We start from the raw sequence: 20968 nt of genomic DNA, 5'->3' as shown, positions 1-20968 counted from the left end.
CGGGCTAATGGCATGGACACACGGAAACGGGAAAATCATGCTGTGCTGTAGCCTGTGCTCTGGCATGTCGGAATGGTGGCATCCAGTGAGCGGTATGGAAATAGTCCTTCTCCCACCCTAGTCCCCAAGGACTCCAGAAATGTCAAGCTCTTGTTTATGCAAATGGCTCTTCTGTTTTTATATTGAGAACAGAGGAAATATTTCAGTTATTTGACTAATCCAACAACCAAAAAAAAAATCAAAAGTGCTGTTTACATATTCAAAGCCTGCAGCTTTCCTTCAGTCCTTTGAATGCCCTGGGGGAAAGCTCAGACATCTGCACTGCAGGGTAAGTGAGCCACTAAATATTTCTGAGAGGTGGCTCAACAATGATCTTTAGAAGTATTTGTATTTAAGGGACACATGACACGAAGCTTTTAAAATGTACACTTCCCTAAAGTCAGTGGAAGAACTTTGGCCCAGTGCAGTGATTTGCATTCATCTGTAGGATAGATGCCATCAATTTATATGCTGTGGGTTAATTTCACAGCCAGGACATTTATGAATGTCTGGCTTTTAACATGGAAGTTAAAATCCTGAGGAAAACATTAAAATCTACGAAAAGACCTTAGGTCTGCATATTTTCCATATACACAAGTTTTCTATTGAAAACAGGCTTGAACAAACAGCCTCCTAGCTTAAATTCAGATCCAGACATGAACTTCACTCCTGCCTTATGGCACAAACCAAACTTCCCAGTCCTAATACTGCCAGGCGCTGGAGTTTGAAATTTGGGGGTGCACATCCCCAGCATTTAGACTTCAGCCTACTTAGAGGAAAAAATGGCTTCAGGGTTAAAACAAAGAGATGAAGCAACAGCTGGGACCACACTGGGGTCAGTGCTGTTTGAGTGTGCCTGTCCTGGATCCTCAGTCTCCAAAGAACAGCTTTCTAGACCCTTCTGTTTCTTTTTGAAGTGATGGTGATGAACCCTAAGGTGCTGTAAAGAACGGTTGCCTCTAAGTGATCTTGTGTGGTGGCTGAAGAGTAATGATTTACTAAAGCAGAATCAGTCTGGTGGACAAGGGTGATGGGATCCCTTGCCTACAGAGTTTGCTGAAACTAAGGAATGAATACAGCATTACGTGCAAATAGGATCTGAGGCAGTTATAGCTCTGACCACCTGGTCCCTATACATCCTGGGATCCTGAGGACTGCAAATCATCATCAAGATTCTATAAAGTTACTCTTTGTAATGACATAGAATATATACCAGAGATCCAGGCAGCGACATGGATTTGCTAGTTGTAAATATATCAAGGTTGCCGGGCCTGTCCAACAGTGAGACAAAGGAAGAGTTTTCTCTTAAGCGTAATCCCATCGGATCATGCAAATGAATCTAAGAGTAAAAAAAATCTGGAGAGGAGATGACTCAGAAGAGAACTGCTAACCACTGCAGATTTATCATCATGCAGATGACTCTTAACATATCTCTTTTGTTTGCACGAGGTATTGATTCAGCCACCATGTGATCTTTGGAGGCCCACCTTGTTTATAGTGCCTCTCACCAGCCAAAAAAAACACTGACCTTATCACAATGACAAAAACTTCCAGGTAGGTATAAGCATTGAGAAAACACATCTATGGCACCTGATAACATCAACAGAACCAGAACTGGCTGTAAGGACCCCTTTGCTAGGACTTCCAGCTCAACACAACAGTGGTACACATGGACACTGCGAATAGGTAAGGACTCACATAAGCACACGTATATACACAGTGAAAGCTGGGTCAAATATTCTCATTTACACGCATATATAAACTACAAATGCACAAAGGCAGGACTACTAGCCTTTTGTATTCACACACACAGGGCCCTATTATACATACATACACGTAGTTCGATGAGGCTCGGCCAAGCTTTTTCCCCCATGCCCAAACAAAAAAGCCCCCCCCCCCCCCCCAAATCAGTTTTGAGCCCCAGTCTTATGCTCCCGGTTCCACAGAGGAAAAGCAGCTCTTCTCACAGTGCGTGAATGTGCACAAACACAACAGTTTGTGGAGAGAGATGCAGTAGCAGGAGGCTATTTCTAGCCCACCAGCAAACTTAGAAAAACAGCTCCTAGATCAAATGGGTTTGTAGACCCTGGGGAGGTGCCCAGCAGTCCTTTACAGTGTGGAAACAAGAAGCTTGACCTGAGTGACAGAAGAAAATCTGCTTCAAGCAGGGGCCAGAGGAAAGGAAGGAGAAATTGGCTTTCCTGGACAACAGTGGATGGGGTGACAGTGACATGGGAGGGAGAGGAAGAAGGTGAGATGTTCAAGTAGGAAAGGTATTGGTCAGCTGTTTTAGGGGCACATGGGGGAAGCTGAGCCTAACAGGATGTGACAGGCCAGAGTTGTGCAAGTTGTATGAAAAAGGACGGGAAGTTGCTATGGCAAGGGTGGTTGAAGAAAGAAGAAGCTGTGCCTTCTGGGCACAAAGAAGGAGGGAAAAATTGGTTTACATAACTGGAGCATATAGGGTCCTTCGGAACGTGCAAATGGGATGGGTGTCCTTTCCCTCAGTTTGTTTTATTCTGGTGCCGTTCCTTTGCTCTTTCCCTGCCCTTACGCTGTGCACATTGGAGAATGTCTTGCAGCTGTCAGTTGATAACTGGGCAGTGGGCTTTTCTGTAAGGCAAAGGGCCAGGCAGGAGCAGGAGCAGCTGCCAGACAGGAGGGACGTGCCAGGGCCCTTGTCTTGGGTGGCAGCCCATGCGGAGTGGGAGGCGGGAGGCGTAGGCTCAAGACAGCCACTCATCAAACAGCTTCCCAGAAAACCCTCTGGACAAGGGTTTCTAGCAGGGCTGCCTGTGATCTGAGACCTGGGGAAGGATGTGTCCAGAGCTGTGTTGTTTTTAAACACAGCCATTTGGAGTCGGTTCACTGACTGGCATGGCAGGGTTATGTATGCAGGAGGGAGGTCATGTTACAATTCTCAACGTTAAAGCTGTAGGGCCTCATTTCCACTTTCTCTGTTTCCACGTGTGCTAGCTAGGCTGAGGTAGGACAGATGAAGGTCAGCAAACTTTATACTGTTTATAACTTCGGTCTAATGTACGCTTTGCATCCTATGGTCCCATACAAAAGCAAAGATAAGCAGCAATAGAAAATAGCCATAAGGGAAGACTGCAGCCCAGCACCTACCTGTGTGACATTTACCAGGCCTATGATGACTTCTTTAAATCCTCAGCTCTTACAGAAGCTCCTTCACTCACTTTATGCCCCTTGGTACTGCCAGAGAGACATGCAGCAGCCATTCAAGCTTGGTAGTTGAGCACTCGTAACTCATGTGGAAGCAATTTAGGAGATGTCTGACTGTGGGCAGCAGGACTGACAGAGCTGACGACTCAGTTATCGCATCTACAGCCCAGCATAGCAATTTAAATGTTCCTAGATTTTAGTTAAATTTAATACATTGCAGCAGCTAATGTAGATTTCTTAGGCAATTACCAAGACTGTCTACCTATGAACACTTTTTTGCTTAGTTCTCTATTTGCTGTCAGGTATGAGACCAAATATCCCAATTTATCCCCACTAAGAATGTTTAGGAACAAGTTGCAAGCTGTTGAGAGTTTATACAATGTCAGTAAAGTAGCTACAGGCTATTTATGAACAGCACTGCTTCTAAAGAATGCTAATTAAAGGGGAGGACTCTACTGTAACATAACACCATACTGGCTGGAAACAATATTTTGATTAAAACTGTACTTTTTCACCTGATTGCTCATCTACACTAGAGGCACTTCAGAACGTGAAGATCTGTCCGCAGAGCCCTCTGGTGGAAGTACCACCTAGGAGCCCAGAAAGGTGGGTTGTTTTTTTTCACCAGGCCACAATTATCAGCTGCTGAAAATTACATACGTTAAGGTGACAAAAGTGCTCTTCCATCACCAAATCCGAGGTTAGCAGGGCCTTTGCTAGCTAGCCTAGCTAGGTGATCAACAGCTTATGGTTTTCAGTTTTACTAGATGATCAATTATCCTAGTGAAATTTACTGTTTACCCTATTTACCGTGGCCAGCAGCATAGTGGAAGCAGTAAAAGACACTAATCTAATTGTCTTGCCAGCTCATTAAGGAGTCTGTTACACGTGATTACAGCGGGGTGTCTTGACTGGGCAGCCTGAATGTGCTCCAAGCTGCATGAGAAACCTGTTTGCCTGGGGACCGCTGTCACGCCAACAGAACAGCAACAGGTTACTGGTTATGTCACCTGCTTCTGCATTGGCTAGAAACTCATTCCTGGAGCACAGGTTCAGCTTAGTTTGTACGGGTGGGCCAGAGGACGTTGTATACATTCACTGGAGCAATGCGTAAGCTAAATTTGCACGTTGTTCCTTAGTCTGTGATGGCTGTCAATCTCCTAGGCTAAAGGATACTTGCAGCCATGCTTGCCTTTACCCCGCATTGCCCAGCAGAGAGCACTGTAAGAGCAATGTTAGAAACAGCCACCTTAAAGCAGTGAGGACTTAGGCATATAAGGTTTGATCTTTAACAGATCCTGCACATTTTCTCTGAGTGTACCTCCAGTTTTGCCTATATATGCCTATCATCCCCCCTGGACACTTCGAAGATACTGTGTCTTGTGGCTCCTGTTCCTCTTCGCGAAACACATCTCAAAGGGGAGATGAGTTCTAAAAAGCTCAGGCATTGACGACTTTTTCTGAAGTCCTAGAAAACAAACCCATTGGCACTGAGTGCCTCACTTGTTTGAGCCAGACAGCAAAAGTATTACCTGCTTCCTGGCTGTCATCACCTTTACTTCCATTTTCCTTAGCCAGGTGGAACGAGGAGGAGGTATGTTTGCTTGTATCTGCTTACCTCAACAGCTGTACAGATGGTCTGCACAGTGGGCTGCCTCTCCTTCCCCATCATCACTTTCCAGTATTGTTTTGAAATTGAAAAAAAAATTGGCTGTCCTATCTCCCACACTGCTTCACATGCCCAGTGGGATATTGTTAGAAAGTTGATCTCTTTCTTGCTTCAGCCATCCATTGAATTTGAACTCTTAGAGTACCCCACACCATGATGTGTCTGCTCTTCCATCACACAGTGCACTTCACCTATAGGAGCTGAAAGAAAGAGCACTGCAGAGTGTAGGTATTCAGTCCAGGAGATGTGGCTGCAGGCAGGGAAATCAAAGATGACAGGTTTTGTGGTTATGCTATGAGCGTATCAAAGCACCAGGAGAGTGGGCCAGATCTGGGAAAGCACTATGTTCCAGACACTGTTTTTATAGCATGTTGAGTATTTCTAGGGAATTTCATGAGGATAAATGTGCATAGAAGCATTGTGGCCTCCACAGATCAGACACCACAGGAGCCACATCAGGGGAAGTTCCTAAATTACTCCCTTGCCAGTACAGCATGAACCCAACCAGGAAAGGGTTGAGCTGGCTATTCTTGGTACTTGTTTTGTCTGGTGGCTTCCTACAAACTGGAGCAAGGACTCACCAACTTGTTCCACATCATTAGCTGCTGGCAGCTTCCCAACCATTACCAGCGTAGTCTGGATTTCACCCAGCAATTTTGAGATGAAAGACATTGCAGCACCACTGCACTCACTGTTTTAGGGCCCAATCCAGCTCCCGCTGAAGTCAGTTACTCTTTTTCCATTGAGTGCAGCTGGAGCTGGGTCTGATATTTCTGTAACAGTTCTGTCTCGAGTCTTCAGCTAGCTGAAATATTGGCAAAATAGTCCAACACAATAGATAGATGCCTGCAACTCAGGTATTTTCTGGCATTCAAATTAAAAACAGCAACACAGTCAAGCAAGAGCATGAGGAATTATGTTTCTTTCCTGAAAACACCTAAGGTCTGAACTTACAGCAGCCAAAGCACCTGGCGAAAGGAGTCTAGAAGCCTGCATTAAGTGGGTGTCTGTCAGGAGGCTGATACATCTGTGAAGCTCTGTTCTCTTTTCCAAAGTGTAACCCTGCCAGGAGAACCATCAAAGTTGTCTCTCTGGTGGTGATGAAGGTACTGATAGCACTCAGCTGCCCTAAGAATGGCTGAGGTCATTGCTGAGATTTTGGGAGGAGCCCTGGGAGAAGTGTATGTCTAAAAGAGTATCTAAAGTCCAGGGGTGTAGGAGCATGGAGGACACACATGTATTTTTACAAACCTAGTGAGGAGACACCTCACCTGGCTATTCTGTCAGCAAAATTTTATTGAGAGTACTTTGAGTGATTTAATGAACATCCTAAAAGCTGTATAGTATACACACATAATTTGAATTCCTTCTGTCTGTCTCATTCTGCAGTGAGCGATTATTGACTCCTCCTGATTTACATGTGGAAAGCTGAAGCACAGAGACAGCAGGCACAAAATGAGCAAGCAGAGATGAGGCCAGGGCAGAGACTGCCTTGCCCAAAGGTCAGCAGTTGTCTGTCATGTAACATGTACTGCCTCCCAGTCAGCTGTGCTAAGATGCTACAGATGGAGGGCCTGGTTTGTTACGAGACTTGGCCACTGTTACTAAACATCTTGTCATTGCTAAAATAGCCTTAGTTCCACTTCCAGGGCCAAGACACCAAGAAGCAGCTACCATTTTAAATGCTGTGTCATGCAACCACTGCAGGGCTGACCCAAAACTAGGAGCAGTACGCTGTCAGCACAGCAACAAGAAGGGCATTCAAGGTAATGAGAAACTGGGTAAAATTAAAACTGGCAAAAGAAATTTTTTCCACACTAACATGGAACTGGATTCAGGAGCTTGTGGTAAGAGGATGCCACTGAGCCCAAGAATTTAGTGTTTTGGTTTTTCTCTCTAGAAGAATAGGAGGTACAATCAGTCAGAACAAGTGACCGAGAGCCCTGAGAGTCCCTGATTATTGGGAGACTGTTAAAAGACTGCCTATGTACAAGCTGACTCAGCGCTGACTGAGAGATATGCCAGCCATTGACTGTGGGAAGACCAGCTCTGCTTTTGCTATGAATGTAAGAAAATCCTGGTGACTTTACACTGTGGGCAAGGATGACCTGTAGCATAATGCCGAGACAGTTCAATAGTTTTCCCTCTAAAGGATACATGAAGCTCCTGGTGGTCTGTGAGGAATACCAGGAGCCCACGAGAGCCTTTTCCCAAGAGCCAGCATTATTGAAGTGCAGTGGGTGGGCAGAGATCCTCCACCCTCGGCAGTTCAGTGCAAATATAGCCTATATAGCCAAATATAGGCAGAAAGAATCCTGATTTCTGGAGAATGAAAAAGGGAGCGATGGAAGAGAGTAGCAGCATCCCTCTCGAGAACCCACTTCCCTCCATCCCCATAGCAAGCTTCTCTGCAGGCAAGACTAGGGTTAATAGGAAACATATGGGAGGAGAGTCTGTGATCCAGGGCTCCAGGATGAGCAGCTGAAGCACTAAGGAGCTACCTGGACCCCATTCAGGAGTGAGCTCAGGGATAAAACATCTCATGAATGGGGAGTGGGCTGGGTGGGGAACTTAAAAGGTACAGGCTCCAGTTTGGTGCTTCCCACCCTCTTAGGGCAACATGCCAGTCTGAGAGGAACATTCCAGTTCCAGCACAACAAAGCATGAGAGTCACTAACCATACCCTGCATCTTCCATGCAGCATCTCTTTCCCTCCCTACCCAAATTAAATTGTTAGAACTGGACTCATAGTAAGCCATTAGGGTTCCAGTGTGTTAGTCCATTCTGTTCTCAAGCTCTGAAGCCTTAAGATGCTTCCATGAAGCTACATCTGCAATCAATGGACTGGTAGCAAAATCAAATGCTCTGGTGGAGCTGAAGACTGAATTCAGACGCTGTATCTCAACCCCTCCATGGAATTTGGTGGATGCAGATTCCCCCACCTCCCTGAGGACACAGCCAGGGCTCTCCACTGTTTTACAGTGTGTATGTACAAATAAACCCTTATCCTCCTTTCAGCTCCATCTTTTTTTCACCCTCTCCTTCTCTTTGGATTTTCTTCCTTTTGTTGATCCCAAGAACAAAGCAACCATTATCAAAGCCCATCACTCTACACTTAAATAAAATCCAGACTTAATAGGCAAGGGACAGCTGTAGAAGACCAGCTCAAGAGAGTGAAGGGGTCTGTCCTGGGTACCAAAGAACTGGTCTGAAGTATCAAGGACAGACCTTTAGATGATGCAAACCAGCGGTGCAGTTACACTGTCTTATACACCAACTATGAATCTTGTCTTTGGGTGAAAGAGGGGAAAAATGGCCACAACCAGAATCACTGAATAATAATATTCCCAAAGCTAGAGAGAGTTTGTATCCACATCCAACCTTCACACTTTATGCCTTTTTTCGCAAGGAGTGCAAACAGAAATTGGGGACTCAACCACCTTTGCACTGAAATTGCATAGGCTTGCTTTGTAGAAAAATGGCAGCTTGTTCCTGTACCGGTTTTCTCTGAGCCACACTGACATCCTTTTGTTATTAGCATCTCTTTGGCCAAGCTTCTCTTTCCCTGGGGAGTCCAGAGGCTCTGGCAAGCTCACTACTTCCTCGATATGTCCTCATCTCAGTCCTTGAAAGCCAGGGTAGTGTGAGAATGCTGCAATGCATATACAGACAATGCACCCAGTGCCATTTTCAGCTGTAAATTCACATGAATACCTCAATTCACTGTCCTTTTGGTTAGAAAAGCACTGGCATTAGACAGTGTGCTCTGGGCCTGTATAATGACTTGGGGGCTCAGAAAAAGTGTGCCATTCCTGATCTCCCACTGACTTTCTGGAAACCCGGAACAATTCCTTGCATGTTGTCTACTCAGGGTGTGATCTGTTTGGAACAGGTGCTGAATCTCTCCAGAGTTTAGCAATAGGGGACATTGGCCCTTGCTGGGGTCATAAGACAATGCTATAATGCAAGTGAACAATAGAATTGTTATGCAGAAGAATTGGAGTTGCTTCCAGTTTAAACCATAATATCATGGTGACGGACTGCATCACCTATATGCTCTTGTCATCCTCCAACTGGAATTACTGTAGAAACAAGGTGGGGAAAATTTTCAATGTGACAGTGATCTGAATATCTTTGTTTCCCGTGTTTGTGCTTCTCTGCAGTTTAACTAACAAAACACCTGCAAGAATGAAATATCCTTCATCTCAACAGTACCTCTCACCTCCCTGGATTTGCGTATCGTCACTTGAATCAATCTTTCCCTTAAAAATAAAGAGTGCTTTTTTTAAAAAGGAAAAAATTAATTTAAGTAAGGGTGGAATGCACAGAGGACATGAGCTCAGTTACCAAAGGCTGTGCTGTTTTATTAGCTAACATCAGCATAAAGTGCTCAGTAAAATGGCTGCCCATCCCATCAGATTTACTACCTTCCACATGTGTTTTTTTATTATCATTAGCTTAGCTTTAAACAACCCTTTCCAACCTTTCCTGTCTCTTGTTTTTTGCTGTCCTCACTCTAGAATTAAGTAACAAGGTTGTAACCAAGCATTTTCCATGCCTTACCATACAAGGTTCTTTGGGTTATTCCAGGACTACTTCCTTTACCTCATCCCTGACATCCTGATTCTGCCATGAAGTCTGTGCATAAACCCTCTGAAATTAATGAGGCTCTACCCACAGCATTAAAGCGCTGGGTGACCTCCAAATTTATCTCAGTAAACCTTTCCCTCCAACATGGCTTTAAAAAGACTTAGTCTAATAGCCCAAGATCAGGATTAAGTTTTATAGAAACAAGAGCAATAATTGCTACAATTTGAACATATTTTTAAATATGGTCTGTAAAGTTACAATCTGGTTACAAGAGCAATGAGCCAACATGGATCTTGCAATACAGCAGTAAACCCCACGAGGACTGAGTGTCCTATTGTTATAGCTTTATCGGCCCTGCCTCTTTTTCTATAAATTTGACGCTGTTGATTACCAGATACTTCCAGAAAGCTCCCCCACCAAGAACTCCAGAATAAGCTGCAATGCCCTGAAATATCTCAGGATTTCTTTTGGGACCAAATATGGCCCCCAAGGATCTTTGAAAACTCAGTCCTTTCCCTTTTTCCTGATAGCGAAGGGCTGCCTCAGTGTCATTGCTGCAATGTGTTTCCTCAGTCACATCAAGTCCACTTAGTGATATTTATGCAGGGAACCTTTTAAGCTGTGGATCCTGTATGAGCTGTGTTCACTTCACTGACAACCAGGACTTTGTGAGATGGGACTCTACACTCACCGTCTGTTAGAGTTTGCACTGTTGTGTGTGGTACATGCAAGACTTTGGAGCTTTTGCTCTGCTGGGGCCACTAGCCTGGAAAGTGCTTCTACCTGAAGCGTGTCCCTCTGGCACTCTACTTTAAAGGAGCTCTTTCACTTTTGCTCAGTTGTGTATGTGTGTGTTTTAATCACAACCACGGCTATTTTATTGCTCTTTTAGTGCCTCTTTGTCTTTTTGTCTCTTTGTTTACTTGGTTTACTTAATAAGAAATGGTTTCATGAACGCTCTGCAGCTTCCCACTCTCTTCCCAACTTGTGTGCTTTTGTGGAAGGGTGGTTATTTATAAAGAAAACAGGGCACACTGTTATTATAACTCCACATTTCAGCACAGCTGTTGGAAGAGCTGGTGAAGCAGCGCAGACTGAAGTGCCCACAGCACAGAGAACAAATGACATGGGAATAGAAGGGGTGGGCTAGCCATTGACCACAGGCATTCTGTAGGTAGAATTGTGCTGTGACTGCAGAGAGCCTGCATCTATCCTGCTCTGCCTCTCTCCTGCATGTGGTTAAAAAAAGAGCAAGAGAAGGAGAGAGGAAATTAACACAACAGAGAACTTGAAATAAAAGTGTTTTATATCATCTCCTATAAAACAACCCATAAATCTCTGCCCTCCTGCTCCACCCCTCACATGTTTTTCATTTTGCTGGCTGGCTGAAAAACAGAGAAGTGTAGGGTACAAAGCACATATTCTTGGTGGGAGAGGCTCCCCCCTTCCCTATACACTTCCTACTCACACCTTGTTCCTATGCCTACAGCACGGCATTCTCTTCTGGTGAGTAATCAAAACATGGAGGAATTCAGCACCTGTCTACCATTTGCATAGCTTTAATTCCTCTCACTCAGGGATCTCTGCCCCTCTACCAGCATCCTCAGCTGTCTTTGCCCAGTGCAGGGGAAAGGCACTCACGGGGGCAGAACTGCTGGGACTTCTCAGCCACCAGGGTAAACCCACAGGTAACTGGAACACTAGACCACCAGCAAGGCCCCCAGGCATACAGATCTGTCACTCCAGTGATGACACAGAAGGTCACTACAGGCAGCTGGCTACAGGAACCCACGAGGGTTCAGGCAGTGTCTTCCACATACCACCCCTCACTCAGAGAACTTGCAGCTCCTTGGAGACGTTCATCCCCCTGGATGATGCAGCAGCCACTAAGGTTTTCTGAAGAGAGCAGCAGAGAATTGATTTCTGTCCTGGAATTCACTGACTCATTGAAGTAGCTTTCCTGAATAGTAAGTCTCTAATGCCTGAACATAACCTAAACATCCAAAGTGCTGTATAAATGCTATTAATTACTTTCAGAAGAGTTGGATAAACAGAAATGTTAATGCTTCAATTCCAGCATTTACAGTTATGAGAGTTTTGCCATTGGAGAGAAACTGCAGCTCAAGAAATTGTTAGATCCACATTCTCCATAGCGTTAGAAGCTCGGTGTCCTCTGAAGCTCTCAAGAGTTGCAATGCTGTCTGTCATTGCTAACACAGATGCTAGCATGGAGGCTTTCTTTGCTAACAAGAGAAATCACAGACAGCAACTAACTTCCAAGATCAGCTAGGTTTCACTCCTCTCCTCCCACCTCCACCCCCAAGCACTCCTCACCAGAAAGAATGACCTGATGTAATTCCAGGAGCCGACCAAACAGAGAGGGAGTGAAAACGCCTGCCTGACTTGCACAGAAACGTAGTCGCCCTTTTTTTTTTTTAACAAGATCTGGTAGGACAAGCTCCAGGCAGACGCCAAGAACATCTTGTTCAGAGGCAAGGATTTGGAGCAGGTTTATTCCCAGTGTCCTCTCCCTCACTGGGTGGGGACTTACACCAGCTGATACCCATTTTCTCCAACCAGCTGGTGAGATACACTGTCAGTCCCGGACTGTGTCAGACTTCAGTTCCAGCCCTTCTGGGAGGAAAGTTGGGTTTTGTTACCATGGCAGTTTGGCATGTAGCTAACCTGGTAGTGACTCTGTGCGTATATGAGAGCCACTTAGACAAATACAGTTCAGACCAAGGTTGCGTGCGGGTGGAGGGAATGTACTTTAACAGCTCACTATACAACGGCTTTTGCATTTTCCACTTCACCCAGTGCTGCTGGGCCTCATTCTGGCTTTGGCACTGGTATCCAAACCATCTATCCACTACACTGTGAAAGCTGCCATCCTAACACCCGGCTTTTGCTGGCCTAGCAAGTAACAACCTGCCGGTGTTTCCCTCAAAACCACTTACACGTTTGCTAACTTTAGACCTTTCCATAAATGGATTCAGCACATGGACCTGCTGGCAAACTGGGGAGTTCTCTAAGCTCTTCTTGGAATTCATGCCAGTCACCTCCAGAAGTGTTCCTTCAGCCCATGCTCTGTTTTCTACCATGCTGGGCAAGCCAATCCATAAGACAAATGTTGGATGGGCCCTAAATGCCACTGCAGTTGTGATACCTTTTTATCTGTTCTTCAGGATTCCACTGCAGTTTTAATCCCATTGCCAAGACCTACATGCTTCACAGTCTAAGGGGATAAGGCAGGCAAAAGAAGGATAACTATTCCTATTTTATGGATCTGTAGAGATGCCTGCAGGAGTTGGCAAGTGGCTGACTGCAGGGTAAGCCAGTATGTGATCTTATGGTATGTTGGCTATTGTGAGTAACATGCCCATTGCTAATCTGTGACTCCATGGCAAATGTCATCATTTGATATAGTTAACACTTCTTTGTCATCTCTGACTGAAACAATGAAGAAAGGCAAAGGATGAGAATGAGTTAAGAGGGAAGGGGAAGCAGCATAAGGAGATTTGAAAAATAAATTAGTCACTGCATTCAAGGCAAAGGGCGGCCTGTTGATATATCCCACCCGAAGGGGACTGAAAAAGTGACCTCATGCTGCTTGTCAAATATAATCCCATCCCTCCCATGACTACCTAATGCTACAGCTCCATCTGTCTGGAAGCGAGTCCCCACTGCACCAGGGCCAGCTTTACCATAGAGACAGAACAGTGCTAATAATTTTTAATGACTGTTTATTATACAACCTACCCTGCTCCAGGCATTTCCAGTAAAGCTAGAAGCAGCAAACAAATACTAAGTAAGTCCTGCACTGTAACATGTACGTGATGCAGAATGGCTGTGTGCTTAGGTACAAGTTTATGTCATGCTATACACACTGTGCAAAAAATCTTAATTCATCTTGATATTGCTATTGTGCCTAAAGACCTAGTCATGGACCTGGCTCCTCGGTGGACTAGGTGCTGTGCAACCCAACAAACGGGAGGATCTCTGCCTCAGTTTTGTTGTTCAGTTTGTGCATAATGCCCTTAGGTAACGCAATCCAGACAAGCAGGGCAAATTGCAGCAACCATCCCAGCAGTAGCTGATGTATCCTGTGCATCTGATGAATTATGCAGGAATTGGCCACACATTATCGCTTGGGCAGGGAGGGTAGAGCAGAAAGTCTCAGTGCCTCTTATCCAGGAGCACAAGCACAGAAGATAAGGAAAAAAGGCTGCCACTTTCTCCACAGACTGCTGCTCTTTCCTTCCTTTCTTCCTCCCTCCCATTTGGGAGGCATCTAAAAATCCAGGGACAGCTTTCTGCTTCCCATTCAAGCCAAACTTTTGTCACAGCAAAGCGAGATGCAATTCATGGCTGAGCCATGCTCATAGTACCCAGGCTACTTCCATGCAGAACAAGCTCATACTCTGTCCCCAGCTACTAGCCCACATACCCATATACCCAGCCACAGTACTGGACCAACATTGGCAGAGTTGCAACCTGACCTAGTGCTTTCTATTTCTTTTGCTGTTAGTTTCAAGCACCCCCAAAGTAACCTATCGTTCACTAAAGTCTGGCAAAGCTCTTGGGTGCAAGGGACCCAGGTTGCTGCTCAGAGACGGTAAGGAGTGTGCCAAGAGGCTGTACTGCCTCAAAGATCCTTGGGAAACAGTCTGTCTTTAAATCCTTCCCCTTTGATGTGTTTCATGGAGCCATCCAGAGTCTCATTAAAACCACAGACAACACAGAGAGGTGGGAGGCAGTAGCAAGTGGCTGGATATGATGATGCAGGAGGCCACCTGAAAGGACCAGGACACCACAGTGCCTGTGCCTGGGTATAGTTTGTCAAGAGCTCTGAGCACGGGTTGAGCTTCAGCCAATTTGGCTTGCACAAGTAGCTTTTCACTGAGGATTTTATGGGGCTCCCTGGGAGCACGGGCAGTGGCAGCTCCCCTCTCCCCCCACCTCATTGCCCTGACGCTAAGTTATTTTACAATTATTATCTGAAGTCAGTGTTTAGCTGTTGCCCAGGTAACAGCTCAAACATGCCTCACCTCATGGCCTCCCTGCAGCTTCGTATGGCTGCTGGAGAGCTGGGAAGCAGACTTAGTGCCAGGCGCTGAGGAAATGAGCTCTGCAGCCTCCCCAGGACATCCCAGAATGTTGGAGAGCTTGGAGGAGAAACATCCCCAGCCAGATTCCTGGGCAGGCACCTCATTCAGCGCACAGCGCCTGACACAAAATCCACAGCATCTCCCCCCACCCCTCACACCCTTTGGTTTCTCCAAACACATGCAAACCCATGAGGCAAATGCTCCCACTGCTCCCGTTGGTACCTCTCCCCTACCTGCAAAGGCAGGCCCCACGACATATCCTCTAGAACGTGTGTGTCCTCTGACACACACTAGGAGTACTTACAGCCAAATATATAACCCTGCAGTACATACTCTGTCCCCCTGAGCCACAGCCTGAACCGAGATACATGAACTCAACACACACAGCCTTTCAGTCCATGCAAGGGGTTAAGGAGCTGGAATGAAGGCGGTGGCAGGCACTCAGCAATCCTGTACTGCTAATGCAGGCAACTCACTGAATTCACAAGGAATATCATCTGCATAGAGCGGATAGTATCAAGCCTGGTGTCCCTGCTACAGCCTTAATATCAAATGTGCTCATGTCCCAAGTCAAAATATAGTTCTAGCAGCATTGAGGCTCAACCTGCTATCAGAAAACAAAATAAACACATCTGCATGTTGCTTGGTATATCATGATCGAAATGAGGGTGCTGCCAAAGGGGCAGATGGGACTTGTATTGATAGTGCCTTGCATGTATTTCTGGCCTAATGCACGAGGAAACAAACAGCAAGTCAGGTTACAAGCGATAACATGTAGGAGGCAAGTGCTGTGCCCCTGGTGCTGCAGGTCATTGCTGGAGTGGCGGTCAGGGGACATGTCAAACAGGGAACCCATAGCCATCTAGCAGCATCAGCTCCTCTGTGCCCATTAATCTGCAGAGAGATCTTTTTTGTTTGTTTTGTTATCTCTGTGGCAGCAGTTGCACTCCAGCTCACACTTTAGCTGGTGCCTGCAAACAGACATGCTTCCTGCCCAGGTATGTTGTTACAGTTCAGTTAGGTGCTCGCTTGGTACTTTCAGCACCCCAAAAAACTTTTTTGTTTTCTCTCTTCTCCTATTCCTCCTTTTCTCACCCCAAGTCAATAAGTGAGGGATCAGTCCCTGAGCAACTTGGAACATATGTCTTTGGCACCCTACATACTCACTGTGAGGTTACAGGACAGCCATACCAGATCAGGATTTGCCACCTAGCCACATTGAGACCTGCGTCTTTAAGTGTGGTAGCACTTCTGCAACAGATCGTGTCCAATATGGGCCAGATCTCACATCTTCTAGGCATCAAAAGCACCTGTCACGTATTCTGGAGAAAAGTACACTGGAATCCAAGGTGATACCTTTTGTACTGAATGGGTGGAAATCTTTCCCCAGCAGAAATAATCACTGCTTGGATGCTTGCTCCCAGTCAGGCACTGGCAAACCAATCCTTGGGAATTCTTCAACAGTTTTAAATACCGTGAGATGATGGTGGAGTTCCAAGGATATCTTTTTGAACTGTTACTCAATTCCTTTTACTGTCCCCCTGCTGGGAGCCTTGATATGAGGGAATGTTTAACTCCATGAATGGGAGCAGTTTTCAGATTACTGAAGAGCTGAGTGATTTTTGCCAGTACAACTGCAATCAAGTTTGTTTCAGATTTTTCTTTGCTTTTTAAGAGTAACCTCAGAGCGGTCATGCAAGCTGTGTGGGCACTAGCACAGTGCAGGGAGCAAAGTACAAGTATGCCCTGCAATTTTGCATGAAAGAGGAGATTTCTCACGCATGTCTTTGTCTTTTGTTCCCCTTTGAAAGCAAGAGAAGCAAGAAGAGTCAAGACCTCTGTAATCTTTGCAGCTCAACAACACAAAAGGAGCTGGAGTTGTCAGAAAACAAAACCGCTGGGGCCAGAAAGTAATCAAATCCTGCACAATCTTCTCTATGCACCATGGCAGAGACAGAATCTGGCCCTGTCTCCTTTTGACGGTAGCCAAATGACCATCCCTCATGGCTAAAGCAACTCCACCACCACAGCCAGCCAGCAGCAGCAGCACTGAGAACCCTCTGGTGTGGCAAGGTATAACTTCTTACATCTCGTTAGGCTTGATTGGATATTTCCTCATAAGTCTTGCTGAAAGCAAGACTGCTTCCAGGGTGGGAGAGATTCCCCGTGGCGCACACAAGATCTGAGAGAAGAGTTACAGTCTGTCTGCATCATCCCACTCTTGTTCAGCTAGAGGGGACCCAGGGCTGCCAGGAGCAGCAGGTTCAGCCGGGCCGGTGCTGCCCCGCTGTGCACACTACAGGGCGATGCCCCCTCCATTAGCCTGGCCAGGACCACCGGGGGACTGGTACCAGCCACCCTCCGGGGCAGGATATAGGTTCTGCTCAGAGCTGCGGGTCCCGGCCCCACTGTTCCCAAGCCTGCCCTTTCACTGTGCCTGGCTCGCTGCGCCTCTTGCCACTGGACACTCCTATTTCAGCTAAGTCGCCACTGACCCATTTACTTCCTTTCTTTTTTTCCTTTTTGGTCTTTTTCTCATTCAGCTTTGGCTTCTCGGGCTTGCTTAGGGCAGCTGGACCCACTGGGGGCTGGTTTCGTTTGGATCCACGTGAGAGGCCAGTTAGATGTGATGTGGCATTAAAGAAAAGTACTGCCAGTGCTCCCCATAATGGGTGCACACTTGTTCTACCTTTCTAAGGCCTGTCTGTAGAAGTTTAACTGCATCCAATAAATCATCAGGGACTTCTCAGGGACTGACTGGCAGTTCTGCACTCCCTGCCGTTGGAAGCCCTGCCTGCCCACATGCCACAACCACATTGAGATGTTCCACATTCACAGTCAAGCCACAAAAAGTCTGTCCCAATTCCCTGTTCCTTCAGGGGACAGACTTTGTGAATTAGGGAGGAGCAATGCTGCATAGCAGTGAGCCAGCCTATGGAGTCAACCATGCTTTAGCATGCTCCTTCCTAAGGTTATGGTCCAGTGAGATTTCACACGGGTCTGACCAATGTTGGCAGAAAATATATTTACAGCCAGTGCTCCAATGTGAGATGTGATCCTCTGTTCTGTCATCCGTCATGTAACAGCCCTGCAATACGCCAAGAGTGCTCTTAGCCTCCAAACAAAACCCAGAAGTGGGAAGGAGTTCATGTAGCCTCCCTCACATAGATAACAGACAATCTGGCCTTAAGTGGTTCACTGTCCTTAGTCAAAATACGTATTATCACTCACATGTTGCATGGGGAAACACATCAGCTTTGCTTGTGACTCTGTATTTACTAGCAGAGGTTCCTGCTGCAGCTACATCAGCACGGCTTTAACAGGCAGCTAATGCTTGTTTGTTTTTCCTTTCCAGCTCGGTTTTGCAGCAATCTCGCCCCCCCCGCCCCAGTATTTCAGTCTGTCTTTCCAGCCCCAGCCCAGCCTCAGCATGGATCTGTCCAGGCTAGTGAAGGTGAGTCTGTGATGTTTCGGGCCTCTTGCACTCAATGGTGCATTGAAGCACATCAGGAAAGGATAAGGTCAGGTATTTCCTTTGGGCTGGGTGCCCAGCAGCTTTGGAGCAGGGGAGAAAGAGAGTTTCCAAGGCCCCTTCAGAAAGCAGGGCCAGTGCTACTCTGGCATGGCAGGAGGAGAGAAGTCTCTTGCCAAGTCCCCTCTGGACTCCTGATCAAACACGTTGGGGCACCCCCTTTGTGCTAACAGATGAAACTGCTCCTCTCATGAACTTGGGTACCCAATGCCAAGTTTAGATACAGTCTAGACGCAGTAGCATATTTATAACCTTGGCACATGACGTGGCAGGCAGTGGGGTATAAACAACATTCAAAAACGATGAGGCGCAAAGTTATTTATACATCAGCGTGCTGAATGTAGGGTACCACAGCCCCAAAGGCAGAAGTCACAACTTACTGGAGGTAGGAAGAAGCTGCCCTATCAGCAGGAGTGGGGGTTTTGAGAATGGGACACAACAGGAGTTAAGATCACTGTCTAATCCCATACCTGAGCTCCAGCAAGACACCAAACTGACCCCATCTCACTGGTAATTTTGAACTGCAGTAGGTCTTTCTTCAAGAATAAATTTGATTTTACCTGTTGCCACAAGAGATAAAAAGAGCGAGGAGCAGCTGAATGGCTCAGCCATTGCTTGAGATGTAGGCAAATCTCCATTCAATCACAACAGCAAAAATGTCTATATTCAGCAGGTAATATTCACAATGAAACTCTACTGACTGTTTGACACCGTCCAGTGGATTAAGTGGCAGCAACTCTCTCACAAGTCTAAGAACGGACTAATTCATTACAGTAACAGAAGTCAGCGTCTGTGCTGCATCTTGAATACAAGAGAACATGAGTACAGTGAGCCTGCAGGCTGCTCAGGCTGTGAGAGAGTAAGGCATTACCGGATATACAATCTCAGCAGCTCCTTGCAATTAATTCAATTTTATGTGACATAGATGCAGTCCACTGTCAAGCAAGGTTTGGGTGACATTGTGCTGAGCTGACAATGTCAGCTAAAGATCTAGTTGAGGAAACAGAAGAGTTAGAGAATGATTTGTTCCAGAATCTTAGCCTGTTTATGGATAAAATTGATCTAGTGGAGGATTAATATCTATGGACCTCTTTGAGCTCTTGGGCTGAGATGGGATGGAAGTATCCTATAGGTGTTGTTATTATTTGCCTGGGAGTCTGAGCTTTCAGCCAGCTCTCTGGCTTCCTTGTGGAAACTGCACCCTTAGAGTAGGCTCACAAGATGATTTTGATTCCATCTTGGCCTTAATACAGGCGTCAGATGGGGTTTTTAACTGCTTACACATCTCACCAGACAACGGCTCTCTGGTATGTTATGTAGTGTGGCTAAGTCATGTCTGGTGGCTATTAATGTCCCAAGCCTTTTAGACCATGGACACCCTGTGAGACAGGCTGGCTGAGGCAGCCATGCAAAGTGGCGGGATCAGTCAATGATAACAGGGTGAAGGAAGTGTCCATGTCAAATCTTCCTTCAGCCCTTCAGGAAAAGGAATGTCACATTAAGCGCTGGACATGACTGCTCTTCCCTCTCCTTTCTTCATCTTGCTACAAAGGGTTTTAGGTTACTGCTTCTAGGTGGGGAGAACCGGTTCTGCAGGTGATGATGGGGGAGCAGAAGGGGAAGAGTAAGGTTGGACTCCTGTGGCAGTAAATACCCATCTGTGTCCTTTGTGTGACTTGCATGTCATGAAACACCTCAACCTTCTACCTGGTAAGAAACTTTTACAGACATAATTGGCTTTAATAATAGCTTGCACAAACACAGAACTTTCTCCTGAGAATCCTGTGCACTGGGCAAACATCTGTCCTACAAACCTCTGCCCTGAACACAGAGATGTCACTGTCACTCATAGGTAGAGATGGATTATCCAAGCAGAAATTATACCGCCAAAATGTTAGCTCATCCTAAAAGTCAGAGAAAGGTCAAAGAATCGAATCCTCCAGTGCTTTCACTAGGAAAATGCCCCTTCTCCCTAGCAGGTTTTAAGGAGGCTGTTTTCCTATTCCATGAGATTAGCCTTACTCAGTTTCTCTCTAGTCATGAACATGGGCCCCCAATTCTGTGCCGTACAACACTTAGATAAACTGTGGGGCAAACACCTCCCACTTAGAGCTGTAGTTTTGCATGTTGACTTTGCAAGGGTTCAAAGCAAGAGACCATCTTTCGTTATGTGCAATGGGAAGAGTTTCAGCAAAACAAGATTCTTCCACACTGCAAGAATAAGAACTTGCCATTTCCCCATGCTAAGTCCTATTTCACACTGGCATGGATGCCAGGGTGCTCTGCTTTCAAGTATCTGCTGCCTTTTCTGTAAAGCGAAGGGGGATGTCAGCAGAGATGGGTTTCTGCAGCATCTAGTCTTTGGAGGGAGAGGGACAGACAACACAGTCCAGAGACTTGCAGATCTTGGAAGCTTTCTGGTGGGAGGCCTCATTATCAGTAATCAGTGCTATAATTTGTCAGAATGGCATCTCCCCTCTCTCATGCCCATCTGACCTGTGAGAAATTATGTCAGCCCAGACACTGGAACTGGATTTAGAAAGAGAAAGAAGTGGGCAGTGCAGTAAACCACTGCCCATCTCAGTGCACCAAATCCCTCATCTGATAGCTATAAATGCAACTGTGAGGGGGAAGTGTCAGCGTGGGGGTGCTGAATCATCTCATCCCAGAACAAGCCTTTGAGAGGTCACCTAGTTCATTCTCCTGCACAAAGTGGGGAACAACTACATCAGCATCCTTCCTGGCAGCTTGCTCACTGCATCCTCCCAGCTGCAAAGAACCAAAGACTCTCCCTTCTCTTGAAAAAATGCTTGCACCCTCTCAGGCTACTACTGAGCACATGGT

This window comes from Harpia harpyja, chromosome 7, assembly GCF_026419915.1.
Source record: "Harpia harpyja isolate bHarHar1 chromosome 7, bHarHar1 primary haplotype, whole genome shotgun sequence".
Lineage (NCBI taxonomy): Eukaryota > Metazoa > Chordata > Aves > Accipitriformes > Accipitridae > Harpia > Harpia harpyja.
This window is presented reverse-complemented; position numbering follows the sequence as displayed.